A 19,681-nucleotide genomic window follows, 5' to 3' on the forward strand; every position below is an offset into this window, starting at 1 on the left:
GCCCTCATACAATGTATGCACCTTCTCCACTCCCTGGGGAGCATTCCAACAAGAGTTCCAAGACTCAACTGCTAGGCTTTCACATCCTACCGGATACCCATTTAACACCAGGGTCGAGAGAGGCAAAGTGTGGATTAACGCCTTGCCAAAGGACGCGAGGCCATGTTGGGATTCGAACACACGACCCTCTGATTACCAGGCGAGAGTCAGAACCGCTACACCACGGCGCTTTGCAATGGTAAAGTCTCCTTTGTAGGTTGTCAAGGTCAATATGAATGAATGGGAAGGTCGATCAGCAAAATGATGCTAATGCTCAGACATAATAGTCTATTTACAAAGTCTGGTGAACATTTACAATCTACCCTTTTCTATACAAACCTAGGAACGAGTTATTTAGACAACTTGCATGACTTGCATGGATGAACGATTTATTGGAGCAAATTTGCGTGTATTATCTGTTGTTGTCTGGCAAACTTGAGACCAGATTTGCATCTTGTCAATTAAAATTCTGTCATGCTTGTTTCCTTCGAGAAATGTAAAGGTTAATGATAAATTCGGTCAATTTGAATGTCAAATATATTAACCAACAAACATGACAAAGGAATGATCGTTGAATTCTGTGACAAAACTTGGGGTTTCCAAGTACAGCAGGAGTTTCCAAGTACAGCAAATTAATCAAAATGACCAAGAATTGGTCACTAATACCTCGGTCACGCTTGATCTACGGCGGCCGTACGGCAAGTCGTAAACAGTCGCTTTGTTAATTTTTATTTCAAACCACCTATACGTAGCTGGTACAAAAAAACGTTAAAACGGCTGTTTTCGACTCGCCGTACGGCCGCCGTAGAGCAAATGTGACCAATGTATTAAGTGTATACTGTAGCAGTAAGTCTAAACATGGCCATTTTTACCGTGTGAAAGAGTGGATAGTTAAAAAAAGGTTGATCCAATCGACCAATAATTCGATGCACATTGTCATATAATTATGATCTGAAATTGGATATCGTTAAAACAATGGGTTTATAAAACACATTTACCAAATTAAAAGAGAGTACCCTATATACCCATTTACTTTCTTTGTAATATATCAAACTTGTCTCTAAATCTATCATGTCTATGCGTAACATAATACCATATACCTCCATCCTAAGTTTAGTAGGACTGGAATTTATTTATCTGAATTAGAATGCGGATAATATTTGAGCATTCGGCTCTCAAATCATTAATAATTGTCTAGGAAGTATAAACAGATGATTGCCTTCACCATCGATAAATCAGGAAAGAGCACAGTAAACATATAAAAATGGTCTTTTTCTCTTATCATTTTTCCATCACATTAGATTTCTTTCACTTCTTTGAAAATCATAGAGTCGTTCTTTACTCCCTATAGAGCCAACCTGCCAAAGGTAAATAGGTCCCAACAGTCAGAAGATAAAAATCGATCAAAGCAAAACGGAAACTAAAGAACATGAAATTACTTGGTGCCTATATTACAAGTACTAACTCCTGTAACCATGGTAATAATATGACAATACATGTGCACAATTTTGACTTCCTCTACAATAAAGGATTCTGTTTATTTTTTATCTATGGTTATAAGAACGGTCTAAATGTGAGGAGTCATGTGATCAAGCAGAAGTCGAAAAATGATTTTGACGTCCACCTTGATATTAAGATGGCCTATTCTTCTGGGAATGCAACGACGTCGTCCACGTTGCACTCGTTTTGATCGCAACACTGTGTGTATCTCTCAAAACCGCCTTTTATGGCGATGGCCTCATCGCACACGACTTCGTCTGGTTGGCAACCACGGATGACCTCCATCGTATTAATGCGCTTTGCTTCTAGGTCTACACGGTTCCTCACTCGAATCTGAAGTGAATAGAAAATTATGATGCATAATTTATTATGACTATGGGGGCAACCAGGGCGCTGGGAACGATTTTTTTTAAGTGGGGGTGCTGGTGCAAATTTGAAAGACCCCCCCCCCCAAAAAAAAAAGGTGGGGTTCACTACAAAATGAAGGTCATTTTTGGTTACAATTTTCCATTTTCACACATCAACCAGAATACCTGGGGGTGCTGCATAATAAGGAGAATAATACACGCAGCACCCCCACGGATTTTTTTTTGTGGAAGGGGCACCCCAGCACTCCCGCTTCCTACTACTACTACTACTACTACTACTACTACTACTACTACTACTACTACTAGTACTACTACTACTACTACTACTACTACTACTACTACTACTACTACTACTATTACTACTACTACTACTACTACTACTACTACTACTACTACTACTACTACTACTACTACTACTACTACTACTACTACTACTTCTACTACTTCTACTACTACTACTACTACTACTACTACTACTACTACTACTACTACTACTACTACTACTACTACTACTACAACTACTACTACTACTACTACAACTACTACTACTACTACTACTACTACTACTACTACTACTACTACTACTACTACTATACTACTACTACACTACTACTACTATATACTACTACTACTACTACTACTACTACTACTACTACTACTACTACTACTACTACTACTACTACTACTATACTACTACTACTACTACTACTACTATACTACTACTATACTACTACTACTACTACTACTACTACTACTACTACTACTACTACTACTATACTACTACTACTACTACTACTTCTACTACTTCTACTACTACTACTACTACTACTACTACTACTACTACTACTACTACTACTACTACTACTACTACTACTACTACTACTACTACTACTACTACTACTACTACTACTACTACTACTACTACTACTATACTACTAATACTACTACTACTTCTACTACTTCTACTACTACTACTACTACTACTACTACTACTACTACTACTACTACTACTATACTACTACTACTACTACTACTACTACAACTACTACTACTACTACAACTACTACTACTACTACTACTACTACTACTACTACTACTACTACTACTACTACTACTACTACTACTACTACTACTACTACTACTACTACTACTATACTACTACTACTTCTACTACTTCTACTACTACTACTACTACTACTACTACTACTACTACTACTACTACTACTACTACTACTACTATACTACTACTACTACTACTACTAGTACTACTAGTACTACTACTACTACTATACTACTACTACTACTACTACTATACTACTACTACTACTATACTACAACTACTACTACTACTACTACTACTACTACTACTACTACTACTACTACTACTACTACTACTACTACTACTACTACTACTACTAGTACTACTAGTACTACTACTACTACTACTACTACTATACTACTACTACTACTACTACTACTACTACTACTACTATACTACTACTACAACTACTACTACTACTACTACTACTACTACTACTATACTACTACTACTACTACTACTACTACTACTACTATACTACTACTACTACTACTACTACTACTACTACTACTACTACTACTACTACTACCACTACTATTACTACCACCACCACCACCACTACTACTACTACCACTACTATACTACTACGACGACCACCACCACGACTCCTACTACCACTACTAGTACTACTATACTACGACGATGACTACTACTACTACTTCATCACTACTACTACCACTACTACTACTACAAAAATATACAAGCATCTCCACTATTACTACTGCTGCTACTACTATTTCTGCTACTGCTACAATAAATACTCATAAATATTGACAACGACAATAAAAACAATGACAAACCTAGCGAATTCTATTGTAATAAAATGATAACTGTTCTTGCATTAATTTTTTGTTGAAATGAAAACTCTCGCATTGAGCAGTAATCTACAAGCTTTATCCATATTCTAGACAGTATTGAATCGTGATTTTAAATGGTTTTCATTATCCACTTACGTAGCACTTTGTAACACCTTCAGCACATGTTTCAACTACGTCTGGCATTTCAGATACGCAGTATTTGTTGCCACGGTTGCTCCCAACAATATTCTGACACTTAGTACATTTGAGAAGCCCATCTGATGGCTCTGTTGATACAATAGATTGATTGATTAAATTAATGATAATGATATAATTGATTGATCGATAACACTTAAAGGTCAAGTCCACCTCAGAAAAATCAGACAAGCATAATGCTGAAAATTAAAATCGGATGTATAATAAGAAAGCTATGACATTTTAAAGTTTCGCTTATTTTTCACAAAAAAGTTAAATGTACAATTTAGTCACATGATAATGAGAGAATCGATGATGTCACTCACTCACTATTTCTTTTGTATTTTATTGTTTGAATTATACAATTTTTCAATTTTTACAGTTTTGACAATAATAGTAGACCGGCCAAACGTCAAAAAGGGCTCTAGATAAGGATTCGACGGCAAAATGTGTTAATGCTTGGTATCCCAGCTTAAAGTCTTGCTTAAATACCCAGGAATAGTGTACGGCCGGATGCCAAGCGCACTTTTGCGTGAAAGTGTCATTTTAGCGTGAAATGTGAAAGGATGTCAAAAATCACGCATTTTTATATATTGACGGAATAGGTTAAAAAAAATTATTACCTTTGATATGCGATCCTTTTTATTTGGTTTTTCAAATTATAAGTCTGATAAATATTCATTTCAAATTTGAAAATTACACACACATATATGGCGCAGTGAAACATAAAACCGCGATTTCCTCAAAATAAAAGTTTGTGAAAATTATCAATAGTTTTAAGTTTGTTTACACAACTAAAATTCTTCGATTTAAATGCGTTTACCCATTGAATGTATAGTAAATGTCCTAATGTTACGTATATTACAAGAATTTTCAATTAAGGTGGAAGATATCTCATTTTAATGTTATCCGAAAGGGGTTAATGTATATTTTACCAGGTGTGCATCTTTAATTAAAATTTGAACATACCGTACATTATGTACATAATTACATGTATAAAGTACATACAATGCTGAGGGATAACGTACGGGTAGATGCTAAATGCACTTTTGTGTGAAAGTATCATTTTTCGCGTAAAATATGAAAGAATGTCGAAAATCACGTATTTTTATATTTTGTTAAAAAGTTTTTGATTACATTTTTTATTTTGATATGCGATCATTCTTATTTGGGGTTAATTAAAATTAAAAGTCTAAGAAATGTACATTTCAAATTGGAATATTACACACAAGCCAGTTGTATGAAAAATGCTAATCTATGATTACATAAATTGTATACAATTGGATATAGTAATTTCACATTATACTCAGTTAAAGTGCCATTAACCTGTTTGTGGGACACACTGTAGTGTACAATGCTTGGTATAATCATGGAGCTATTCCATGTTATGATAATCCTCTTTAAAACGGCGGTGTAGTTTTAATATTACTGTTTTTGAAAACAGCACACAAACAAATAATTCTTGTTGTTGCCGTATGCTCATGATTGACAACACTCAAAATCTGAAGAACAGGAAGTGGTTGTAAACAAAGTCCTAGATCATTGTGAAAACCGATTCAATTAAATCCACGTTTTTAAAAGTTCATAACAAAACATTATATCATCATTGGTGTCTGAGCTTACAATCAGAGCAAAGAGTCCTGCAATTGTTCAGTTTTCCCTAGATTGAGAATTGCAATTAAGTAATTGCAGTATACACGGTAGAGCAAGGTTATTTTCAGCCCGGCGTATGATCGGTGTCAAGTGTTTATAGCATTGGTTATAGTTAAACAGCAATTTATATATATATATATATATATAATATATATATATATATATAATAATATATATATATATATAATATAATATATATATATATATATATTATATATATATATACTGTAGCCTCTGCTTGTCATATTTAAATGAGCACTCCCGTCAAGAAATCGATCCCAGGGCCGGGGGGGGGGGCAAGGGCAGTTGCTGCCAGAAATTTTGTAACTCGTTTTAAACGACAAGTCCACCTCAACAAAGAGTTGATTTGAAAAAGAGGAGAAAAATCCAACTAGCAAAATACTGAAAATTTCATCAAAATCGGATGTAAAATAAGAAAGTTATGACATTTTAAAGTTTCGCTTAATTTCACAAAACAGTTACATGCACATCCTGGTCGGTATGCATATTGGCCGACTGATGACGTCACCCACTGACTACTAGTATTTCTTTTGTATTTTATCATATGAAATATTATAATTTTCTCCTCCTTTTCAAGTGGCCAAAGTTTTATTTTTCCCTGAACATGTGGAATTTCCATTATTTCAGCAGTTTATGGTTAAGTTATAGGAGAATGAAACCTTTGGAACAAGATAGCTTTTGTGAAAACAGAAAAATCAAAGAAACAGATCAAGTTGAACGAAAGTTTGTGAAAAATCGGACAAATAATGAGAAAGTTAAGAACATTTGAATATTGCGATCACTAATGCTATGGAGATCCTCAAATTGGCAATGTGACAAAGATATGTGATGTCCCTTGTGAACAACTCTCCCCATTACTTTAGATTATATTTCACTTAAATTGCCTCTTTTATCACATCTATCAGTAGATCATGTGTTCTTTCTATTGGAGGGCATGTAGTACAGATTTTTAAAGAATGCATCATGGATAAAGAGTTTGTATCACAACAAGAAAAAGCAGAAAGAGATATTTAGGGTATTTTATAGTCCATCAAAGGGAAAGTTGTTCACATGTGACTGACATCACACATCCTTGTCGCATTGCCAATGGGAGGATCTCCATAGCATTAGTGATTGCAATATTCAAATGCTTATAATTTTCTCATTATTTGTCCGATTTTTCTCAAACTTTCTTTGTTCTTATTCTTTGATTTTTCTGTTTCGACACAAGCCTACTTATTCAAAAGGTTTCATTCCCCATTAAATTGGTGCTTATTGTCAAATCTGTAAAAATTGAAAAATTGTATTATTCAAACAATAAAAAAACAAAAGAAATAGTGAGTGATGGACATCATCAACTCTCTCAAATTGCATATCCCTGAGTTGTGCATTTAGCTGTTTTGTGAAAAATAAGCGAAACTTAAAAATGTCATAACTTTCTTATTTTACATCCGATTTCGATGAAATTTGCAGCGTGATGTTTGTTTAATTTTTCTCTATCGATTCAAATCAACAATTCAACTATCGATTCAAATCAAGCTTCCAAATTTTACATGGACTTATTAGAAGAGTGGGTAAATATAAGACATACTAGAAGTACAGAGTTTGGGAAAGTGGTGATTTTTAATAAGCTTGTTCGATATAAAGGGAGTTGTATATTTGATAAGATTCTATACGATAAAGGGGTTTATAGACTGCATCATATTTTGGACAATAACGGTAAACTAAAATGTGATACACATTTTCTTAATTTGAATTTAGATGCAAATGATGTTGAAAAGATTAAGCATATTTATGCCTGTTTACCTGTTAGTTGGAATAACAATAGTGAAATGAATGCAAAGCATAACTCTGGAATCGATTTCAATTTGGGTAAGAAAATGACTAATTTGATGTTTTTAAAATCAAAAGAAATATACGAACAGCTGTTATACAAAAATGAAATTAAACCTTCCATTTTTGACAGAATTAGAACGAATTATGATCTTACCAATAAGGAAATAGAAAGTATATTTTTAAGACTAAGATATTGCACACTGAATAGTCGATTAAGGGAGTTCCAGTATAAACTCTTGCATAATATTTTATACACTAACCACCACCTTTTCCGTTTTGGTCTTATTTCGACCAATTTATGCTCATTTTGTGAAAGGGAAGAAGAAACATATGAACATCTATTTTATACTTGTGAATTTTCAAAATCACTTTGGGATCTATGTGCAAGAAGTTTAAATTTTGAAATAGATAAATTTAGTTGGCAGGAAATTCTTTTCGGGAAGCAGGAGAAAAGTAAAGGTAAATATCAATTAATTAATCATGTCTTGATTTTAGTTAAATATCTTATTTACAAAAACCGAGAATTAAAAAAACCTCCTTCATTGATTGAAATAAAAAATAGTATTAGGGGGGATCAAAGAGAAGAAAAGAAATTAGCAACAAAGAGGGGACTCTTACAATCCATTTCTGTAAATGGGAAAACTTAAATTATATTAGACCATATACTGGAGCCCAGAGCCAGTTCTCCACCGATAGGGGATGGGGGTGTTCAAGGGAGGGTGGGGGGGGGAATGACAAGGGCTGAAAAAAAAGAAAAAAAAAATCATAATCCTTTTTTCTTTTATCCTTTTTTCTCTCTGATCATGTCATATTTTGTTAATATTTCATTTTGTAATTGCTGAAACGCATTAGTATATTAATTTCTAGTATTTTTGAAGTTTGATGTATAAGTTGTATAATTATATTGTAATGGATTTATTGTATAATTTATAATTATGTTTCAAATAGTTTGTACAAAGTATGTATGTTGATCTTAGAGAATATAATAAAACATCCTTTAAAAAAAAAAAAATTCTCCTGGGTAGACTTTCAACTTTTTGTTGGGGTGGACTTGACCTTTAAGGAAAAAATGATGTTATACAGTGATATCAAAAAAAAATTTACATGCAGCTTGAAAAAGCACTGGGAATTAAAAAATATACATTTGGGTAATTTTTCCACATGTATTCTTGGGTTTGGGTCTTATCCATCCAATGAAAGTCAAAATTTTGACAGAATGTTACACTTGAGTGAGCACTGTCCATTTTTGTAAAACTCGCAGAAATCTGTTTGCGCAGAAATGCTCGTCAGTTTCACACTGTGTCAAGGGGAAAAGGCGGAACTAAAAACTTACACTGCGAACATTTCTCATTGCACTTTCAGTCTATTGAAAAAAGGATATATGCAAGCACTTTGTAACAATTTGCCATAAAATTAAAATTTTAACACATTTTTATACGTTTATCACATTTTTGCTGGATCTGAGGACATAACTAAATCTAAACAAAAGCTGATATCAGACAGCTCCAACATTTTTTCACTGAGTTTTTATCACTTAAAGTGGGTTTACAATTTCATATTTCATTTAAAACTTGTTTCACCACACTTTTCACAAGCTTGCCAATGATTAACAAAATGAAAATCAAGCCTAAGCCATTTCATGAAAATCACAGCTCAGTGTAAAGCAATTATCGTCACGATGGCCTTGGCATGCTTGGTGTGTGAGGGAGTGGGGTGGGGCGCAATAGCACTCTTCGTAGTGTTTTGGGCAAAGAACAAGTCACAAATGGTAAAAGATATCTTCAAATCTATATTTAGCTAAAGTCCATGTGTTCTTCATGATCAGATGATTAAGGTCTACTTTTATTTGCATAACTGTTTCAAACTTCTGCAAAAATCATTTTTTCACTAACTTTCCAAAAGTAAGTGTTGCTCACTCAAGCGGATATATTTTCGACAGTTATATCGTCATTTGGTTGAATGGATCTGTACCAATGTTAAAATGTGATGTTGATTTGATTGATTTTTGATAATTGATAATGGAGATATGATTGATAATGTGATTTTACAAAATGGCGCCTAGATGACGTCATCATGACCTGATGACCTTGAAAAGCTTATTTTGACGTGTCCATGACAGATCCTATAAATGACATGAAATTCAATGAAATTGATCAAGTCGATTTTGAGATAACTTGGCGACAAAAAAATCGTTAAAAATAAATAAAGTAATAAGAAAATTCTGACGAAATTAAGAGGTGATCTGTCAAAGACAAACCACCTAATAATACTGAAAATAATAATGATAATACTGATAATAATAATGATAATAATAATGATAATACTGATAATAATAATGATAATAATAATGATAATACTGATAATAATAATGATAATACTGAAAATAATAATGATAATACTGATAATAATAATGATAATAATAATGATAATACTGATAATAATAATGATAATAATAATGATAATACTGATAATAGTAATGATAATAATAATGATAATACTGATAATAATAATGATAATAATAATGAAAATACTGATAATAATAATGATAATAATAATGATAATACTGAATATAATAATGATAATAATAATGATAATACTGAGAGTAATAATGATAATACTGAATATAATAATGATAATAATGATAGTGATAATACTGAAAATAATAATGATAATAATAATGATAATACTGAAAATAATAATGATAATAATAATGATAATACTGAAAATAATAATAATAATAATAATGATAATACTGAAAATAATAATGATAATAATAATGATAATACTGAAAATAATAATGATAATAATAATGATAATACTGAAAATAATAATGATAATAATAATGATAATACTGAAAATAATAATGATAATAATAATGATAATACTGAAAATAATAATGATAATAATAATGATAATACTGAAAATAATAATGATAATAATAATGATAATACTGAAAATAATAATGATAATAATAATGATTATACTGAAAATAATAATGATAATAATAATGATAATACTGAAAATAATAATGATAATAATAATGATAATACTGAAAATAATAATGATAATAATAATGATAATACTGAAAATAATAATGATAATAATAATGATAATACTGAAAATAATAATGATAATAATAATGATAATACTGAAAATAATAATGATAATAATAATGATAATACTGAAAATAATAATGATAATAATAATGATAATACTGAAAATAATAATGATAATAATAATGATAATACTGAAAATAATAATGATAATAATGATGATAATACTGAAAATAATAATGATAATAATAATGATAATACTGAAAATAATAATGATAATAATAATGATAATACTGAAAATAATAATGATAATAATAATGATAATACTGAAAATAATAATGATAATAATAATGATAATACTGAAAATAATAATGATAATAATAATGATAATACTGAAAATAATAATGATAATAATAATGATAATACTGAAAATAATAATGATAATAATAATGATAATACTGAAAATAATAATGATAATAATAATGATAATACTGAAAATAATAATGATAATAATAATGATAATACTGAAAATAATAATGATAATAATAATGATAATACTGAAAATAATAATGATAATGATAATACTGAATATAATAATGATAATAATAATGATAATACTGAAAATAATAATGATAATAATAATGATAATACTGAAAATAATAATGATAATAATAATGATAATACTGAAAATAATAATGATAATAATAATGATAATAATGATAGTGATAATAATAACAGCAACAACAACAAAAACAATGATAATTATAATAGGCGAGCGGCGAGAGGCCAAAATTTGGGACTTTAATCCCCCCGACTGGATCAAAGCAAAAACATACATCATTTTGAAGGAAATTTTCTGAATTTTTCAGAACTGAGAGTTAAAAGTGTCGCAGAGTGTAGCTTCACCATGGAAACCAGCCTTGAATAGGCCACGCCCATTTTTGCGATAAATGCAAAGCAGCAACTTATTATTTAGATTTGTTAATTAATTATACTAATTTATATATAAGTATAGAATTTTCAAGGATAAAATCACTACAGATTGAATAATATGATAATGCCTAGCAACCAAATATATATTTCATACATATTTGATTTCAAAATCGTTGCCTAGCAACATTATTTTCCCTAGCAACCATATTCACTTTTCAATATTCTTTAATTTTTTTACCAGATTAATTCATTTTATAATTTTTTAAAGTTTTTAATTTGTAAAAACTAATGAAAAAGGTAAATTTTGATGAAAAAGTGATAAAAGAGGAAGACTAGGATGTATAATGCATATATGATCATGAAAAGTTACCTTATTGCCGTGTTTGATTAACCCCTGCATGTGATGGATATCACTAAATAGATATGTTTGTGTGTATTTACGACTATATGAATCATTTAATGGATATTGTAATATTGTTATAAATCAAATAGATACCCTAGTGTGTCATGTTATCTGTTCTAATCTAAATATTTGAGTATTCACAGATTTTTCTGTTACCTATGGAAACCATTTTATGTTGCCTAGCAACAGAATTTTCCCTAGCAACCATCACTTTTTGGCGATATTTCAAGCCTGTAACCTCCACAAAATTCCTGTTTTTGGGCCTCAAAATACATCTTATACTATTCTAAGCATTTATTGTGGTGATGACAATTAATTTCAGCCATCTGGCCAGGAAGTCAGCATATTGAGAGAGGGCATGGCTGTATACAGAAAACTTTTCCTTGGGGGTGGCAAGAAAGTCTCCAAGAAACAAAGCGAGGAAGCAAAGCGACTGAGTTTGGCAAGGGATGCTTTTTCATAGTAAATGGAAGGATATCATGCACACCTAGTGAAATTTGAGAAAATTTTCAGTTAGATACCCTGTGTCAAGTTATTTGTACAATCTAAATAATTCAGTATTCATAGAATTTTCTGTTACCTATGGAAACCATTACGTTGTCTAGCAACAGCATTTTAACTAGCAACCATCACTTTTTCGCGATATTTCAAGCCTGTAACCTCCACAAAATTCCTGTTTTTGGTCCTCAAAATGCATCTTGTACTATTCTAAGCATTTATTGTGGTGATGACAATTAATTTCAGTCATCTGGCCAGGCAGTCAGCATATTGAGAGAGGGCATGGCTGTATACAGAAAACTTTTCCTTTGGGGTGACAAGAAAGTCTCCAAGAAACAAAGCGAGGAAGCAAAGCGACTGAGTTTGGCAAGGGATGCTTTTTCATAGTAAATGGAAGGATATAATGCACACTTTTGGTGAATTTTGTGAAAATTTTCAGTTTAAAAATGCATCTTTTCGCTGCGTACGGCCATGGTAGAGGAAATGAGTATTATTAACAGTATCATTTAGTTTGTTATTTGGAACATTTTATTATACATTTTAGGAAAAGTAATATATATATATCCAAGACCAACCAATAAGTCTTAAAGTGTATCCAAGACCAGCCAATAAGTCTTAGAGTGCCTGCCATGGGAAAACGGAATTATTTATCTTGTGGAAATATAGTGATTGTGAACTCGAAAGCTAAACTTGTACTTTATGAGGTTTCTACTAAAATATGTAAATCACAATGATCTATCAAAGTTTCTATCTGCAATTCTGGCAACTCTGTACATTGTGAACTAAAAAAACTAATTACTTAATGAGGTTCCTACTAAAATATGTAAATCACAATGAACTATCAAAGTTTCTATCTGCAATTCTGGCAACTCTGTACATTGTGAACTAAAAAACTAATTACTTTATGAGGTTCCTACTAAAATATGTAAATCACAATGAACTATCAAAGTTTCTATCTGCAATTCTGGCAACTCTGTACATTGTGAACTAAAAAACTAATTACTTTATGAGGTTCCTACTAAAATATGTAAATCACAATGAACTATCAAAGTTTCTATCTGCAATTCTGGCAACTCTGTACATTGTGAACTAAAAAACTAATTACTTTATGAGGTTCCTACTAAAATATGTAAATCACAATGAACTATCAACGTTTCTATCTGCAATTCTGGCAATTTTCCTGTGTTGTTGGAAGTTTTTTTTATCATACCAATGGATGGGCAATAGGGCAGTTTAACACAGTAGTATACTTGCAGACCTTCAAACATGATTGCTGGTTTATCTGCACAACTTGATGAAAAAAAACCTTTTCAATGATCACCTGCCATGATTTAAACACAGATCAAGAGATCCTCAGTATGTCGAATGTACCAACTAGACAACAAAAATTACTCTAATCTGTGCCTGTTGCTCACTAGAACCGATTAGTCTCTGTACATTAGTGGGCATTACATTACTGATTCCAGCAGTTCATTAGCAGGTCACATATCTGTTTAAGTAGAATTAATTAGGTGTAAGCCCTGTTATTGTCTCATCAAGATTAATGGCAAAGTCCTAACCATAGAACTTATGAGTATTCCCATTTAAGTTCTTTCTATAACTCCAAACCAATCTCTCTCCATTTCTCGAGAAGCCACCTCCGATCGAGAAAATGTAATTATTGGGGATTTCAACAGTCACAGCATTATCTGGGGGTATGGAGGAACCAACGAGATGGAGAACTTGTTGAGAACTGGTCAGATGCAAATCAGATTGCATCACCCAACAAAATGTGACAAAGTTGTGCTTGACCCTCTCCCGCACACTCAACATCAACCTATTGGGCTGAAGGTGAATGAAGCCATCACTCTACGCACACTTCCCTTTCACAGATGTTTCACCCTGAAGAAAGCAATCTGGGAGCAGTTTGTCATAGATCCGGATAACTATCCACAGGATCTTCCAGCACTCCCTACTCATTACGACACATTTGGAAAGCTATTGAAGAAATCATCAGAGAAGAATATCCCACGAGGATGCTGTACAAACTATTCTCCGGGCTTGACGAATGATGAAGCTGCTGTACAGTAAATATTTCAGGAGCTTTGAGAATGGCCCCTTTGGTGCCGATACACTTGAATGTGGTGGAAATTGACAACTGCCATTATGGATAATAAAATAGAAAGTGACAGTAATTTAATAAATCAATGGACATGACTCACAACAGCAGAAAAGCCGGGGAAAACGATTCGGATCCTTGAAAAACGATTCAATATATACCCATAGTGACCACCGTTCAAGTGGCCCACTACCTTCTTGTGTACAGTCAAGGTAACCCTATTTATTGCCCACGAAGGGCCAACCTCCCTTAAATAAAAGTGCAGTGACAGTCTCCCAACTAAGAGTCATTTAAATTCACAAGACCATTCAGCCTGAACGTCTTGTCTGCTTGTGCTAGGCTATCAAAGGGAATAATTAAGAGCAACAAGGTACCTGGATTAGATGATGTCCTCTGTGAGCAGATCACCCTTCTTGGACCAATGGCTGCTGACATGTTAAACCACTATTTGCATGAAGAAAAAAGAGGAAATTTAGGGTAGTTGCCAAAGTCGAGCCAGGCAAAGACCCAATCAGAGTTACAGAAAAATCTCTCTACTCTGTCACACATACAAGCCCTTTGAAAAGCTCCTGCTTAACCGCATTGTTCCCTTTGTGACTGAGTTCTTCATTCCAGTAGATTCAGGCCAGTAAGTCCTTCACTTATCAAGTACTGAATCTGACTCGGTACATCAGATGGTTTGAGGAAGGTCTGAAAACTAGAGCTGCCTTTGTTAACTTAACTACAGCTTATGAAACAGTTAATCGTGGGATAGGCCTTCTTACGAGGAAAGTCATTGTGGTGACAAAGGAAGTCAAGTTGACAAGGCTAATTAAAAAAAATGATGAAACCGGTTGTGAATCTCAGTGGTTCCAGCAGCAAATGGTGGAGGCAGAAAAAAGGTCTCCCACAAAGAAGTGTCCTTGCCCAACTCCTCTTTAACATCTATACAGACGACCAAGTAATCCGTCTGTATGCTACCATAAAGAGTAGATGATCTTTACCTATTGTGTGGCACAGTCCCCCAGATATAGAGGTATCAGCACGGGTGGAAAAAAGAGCAAAAAAGATGTCCTTCTTCCACTCTAACTAAGAACCTGACACAAAGAGACTGGAATCAAGACAATTTCCTTCACTTGACTGAATCCCTTGATAGCTATGCACACAGTCAAAGGATCGCCCTAGGGACAAACCACCTCCAGTCTGTGACGCAAAAGCTTTCCATGTGACCTACGAATCACGCCCCAGGTTCAAATGACAATTGGCCATCCTGGCTATGCCTTACATGGCTATGTCTTACATATGGTCTGGAACAAAAAGGTGCAAAGTCCTTAATATGCAGTTCGGGGCTACAGCAGGGATGCAGACACTATCTACGACTGAGGAGAGGATCACCTTTTGGTCTGCCCCCCCCCCTCCTACCAGAGCCGTGCGCTGCCAAAGATCTGGAGTCACTCAACCCAAAAGCCAGATCTTGCTTGAACCCTCTACTACAAAGGACTTGTGTCGTTACCCGAGAAGATGGGCACAGCGCAAATATTGCCCTTTAAAATCATTCAGTACACTATGACCAAATGAAAGCAAAGGTGTGCAGGAGTTTGTCTCTCCAATAGGTGGCTTTTTAAGGGGGTATGTAGATATTGGGTAAGATTGTTAGCATCGAATATCTTTGCTCTTTCACTGACAAATTGTAAATTTCCCCTTAAAACACTAACATTCAGAATATAGGCACCGTTTTCAGCAAAGTTTTAGCCTCACCATGGACCTAGGTCCATGGCCTAACCGACAACCCCATCAGGAACCAATTAAGTCCCTGTCCCCTCCCCCATCCAACAACCCATGACCAAATAATATTTTTTTCCCCAAATGTCAGATTACCATAAATAGGTGTATTCTACCAGTCAGATAATTAATGACATACTTCTTAGCTCATTAAAGATGTCATGTCCTGATAATGGTACAAGATCTACATGTAGTTTTTCTGTGGAAAGAATCGAGTGCAGTGGCAAAGGCAGTGGCAGTTCAAAGCTCTGGTAGGAGGGGTATGCCAAAAAAGTGTTGTATCCTGTGATCATCCTTACAGTTGCAGGAAGTTTCTTCAATCCTATTGTAGCCCCATAGGCGGTTCAACAAGATCAGGTAGGCCATTCTTCACTTGGACCTGGAGAGTAACGTACTAAGTCCATAAGTGAGATTGTGCATCACAGACTGGAGATTGTTAGACCAGTGGGTGACGCTTTTATGCGAGCAGAGTCATCAAGGGATTCTATTGAGCAGAGAAAACTGTGTCTAGATTTGAGTCTCGTTGCAGGCTCATGAATGACGAGTGGAAAACTATGTTCTTGATTGTTTTTTTTTTCTTTCATCTGTGCTGATGACTTCTCATCTGACGTACGGTGGGGGCAATAATACATAGTAGGTAAAGATTACCCACTTCTTTTAGTCACAGGCAGTCAGTGATGGCTCTGCAAGCTCCATTCAAGATTTGGGGTCAATATTTAGCACCAAGGACTGCGTACTCAGCAGTGCAGAAGCATAAAGTCAGAGCTGTGGTACAGAGAGATTTGGCATCTATCAATTCCCCATATGTTTCCCAGCTTCTTCAGAATTATATTCCTTTGCTCCAAATTTACATTTGTTTTGGCAGCATGTTCTTTGTATGAAAAAAGAACGGTCTACAATGACGCCAAGGTAGGTTGGCTTGTTACCACCTGACCCTCAGTTTTTGATCTGCTCTCTGTTCTTAAGGTGGAATACACTAAGTTTGAGTCTTTCTGGAACGGACAGAGATGATTTATAGCACAGTAAGGAGTTAAACTTGCCAGATCATCACTGAGTCCGTTTTGGCACACTGAGGAGTGATTATTACTTTAGAGATTACTGTTCAATTCAATGTATTTCTACTCCATTCAAGTAGTGATACAAAATTATGGCTGTAATTTAAATGTTCCAGCCTTATCATTTGAACAAATCATCATTACAAATGCAGATGCATTTGTATTTGTATTATTAGTATCAGCATGTTTTACCAATACTGTAGGGGTATCATCCCAATTTTCAGTTTCAGATATTTTCTCAGAAATATTTCTTATACCATGGATGTGTTTGAGATTTACATTGATCTAAATCTCCATGGAACGAACAGTAGCGTTAGTTTAAGCCCAACAATCATGACAATAGAGGCATCTGCACCTGTTTTCTGAAGCTTTACCCATGTCAACGTCCTTTACATATGTATGCATGTTGAGAGGAATCCTTGTCTATTCTTTCAGACATCTTTTTTTAAACTGAGTATTCAAGGCATCAGTTTTTGACCATCGCAGTCACTGACACTATCGCTGTAGCAGAAAATACCCGAAAGACAACATCAAAGATTACATAAGCTGATATGCCTCCTCTCTATATTCTGGGACTTTCGTTGTATGCCCCACCCTGGTTGTCTCTATTCAGCAGATGTGTGCAAACCTCATGACATATTACATGACACTTAGACATAGAAAACATCTCCCACTTTAGTAAGCCTTTCTATCCTTAATGGTTTTATTGTCCTTTTCTTGGCCTGATCGGAAGGATAGCTCAGTCAATAGACATGATAGAGCGGGGGTTTCGGATTCCGGTGACCTGGATTTGATTCTCACTTGGTGTATTAGTGCTCTTTTTTAAGGCACATCCTTATTACACCCTAATTACCAGGTCTTGGAGAGGACATTAAGCCGTCGGTCCTCTGGTTGTTTGCTTAAAAGCATTCATGCTTTCTTAGCAATCGGGTAAAAAACACCATATTAAGGCTTAAGATCCAAAGTTTTCATACTTTCATCCTTCTGATTTCTTGACAGTTATCAGATTGAAAGTGACATAATAAATTCCCTGTGATTAAACTTCTGACACCTATTAATAGTATTAAAGTTTCATCAGAAACTTGTCGAACTCACAGCTTTGGCATCTTTGGGCTACAACCTCAACACAGACACAACTTTGGAAGATGGATATGCATGGGTGATTAGGTACTATTTGACAAGAGAGATCCATTTGTTAACCATTCCATATTCACTCGAAGAAAGTAATCTACATGTAAATATGCAGCCAAAAGCCATTGCCAATGACCTAATTGAGTACTAGTATAGGAGGGCCCTGAAATTGAAAAAAAAATATCTGTACAAGCCTTAGGTGAAGGCCCACTGTATGATCAAAGTTTTAATCAGGGACTGTGCCTAAATTATAGTGGTGTTGTCCATTTTATCATATCATCAATGCTATACCTACTGTAGCAAACTAAAAAAGAAAGAAAAATGCTATGTACCCAGCAGCTATTTCAGTTTCAGTTTATGAATCATCCAAACCATATTATTCTATTTTTATCTGCAAAAACATTTAAATTTCTCTTTGAAGCTGCTCTTTTTTAAACGATAAAGAAACGAAGGGGTGTCCTTCAATTTACCATTGCCAGTATGCATGTAGGTATATTATTGTACAAATGGTACTGTACACTTAAAAGTGGATTATTTTCCCCCAAATTCGTTAGGGGGAAACATATCGTTGCTAAGCAATGAAATTGTGTCAGTACATAATGGTAAAATCTGGAATATTGTTTGCCTATCGATAACAAACTATGACATGTTAATTCTCTCAATATTTTTACTCTAAGGCACAACTTCATCAACACATTTAGCCGAGATGAAGAGTGGTAACATAGCCGTTGCTAGGGAATATTGTTTCTGGGCAACACATTTGACTCCATGGAAGCTATAAAATAGACAGTTTGTTGAATGATTACTGAAAACGAGTTTGTAGACATCTAAATTGATAATTGTTTCAGTATTATTGCTCATAATGGACTATTTTCCACAGATTTGTCCAGGGAAAAGAGTGTTAATATAGTCGTTGCTATGGAAAATAGTCGTTGCTAGGCAACAAATTGGTATCCATGGATAATGTGAAATGGTCATTTTGTTGCTGTGCTATTGAAGACAAGATAATTGATCAGGAATTATTCACTCAATCAACTTTTTCACCACAAAATAGTATAAAGTATGTGACTTGTACGTACATGTATATGTAACAATGTAGTCAAAATGAACAATAAAATGGCGATTTGTACGATGTGAAGGGGTGTGTCCAGTTGAGCATAGTAAATTAATTTGAGGTTCTCAATAGCTTAAATGGGGGTTTTCAGTTCTTTATATTATTTTTAAATAATAATTTATGTAATTTCATTGGTGTAACTTACTTG

The 19,681-nt window shown here is 33.8% G+C and overlaps 1 long non-coding RNA gene across 1 annotated transcript; it reads left to right on the forward strand.

Annotated features, from left to right (window-relative positions):
* Window positions 1-1,008: 1,008 nt before the first annotated feature.
* On the forward strand, window positions 1,009-15,097 carry LOC121406348. Its single transcript, XR_005968778.1, has 3 exons — window positions 1,009-1,018; window positions 5,705-5,708; window positions 14,938-15,097. It is a non-coding gene; the product is annotated as an uncharacterized LOC121406348 (long non-coding RNA).
* The last annotated feature ends 4,584 nt before the right edge of the window (window positions 15,098-19,681 follow it).

Source organism: Lytechinus variegatus, chromosome 19, assembly GCF_018143015.1.
Source record: "Lytechinus variegatus isolate NC3 chromosome 19, Lvar_3.0, whole genome shotgun sequence".
NCBI lineage: Eukaryota > Metazoa > Echinodermata > Echinoidea > Temnopleuroida > Toxopneustidae > Lytechinus > Lytechinus variegatus.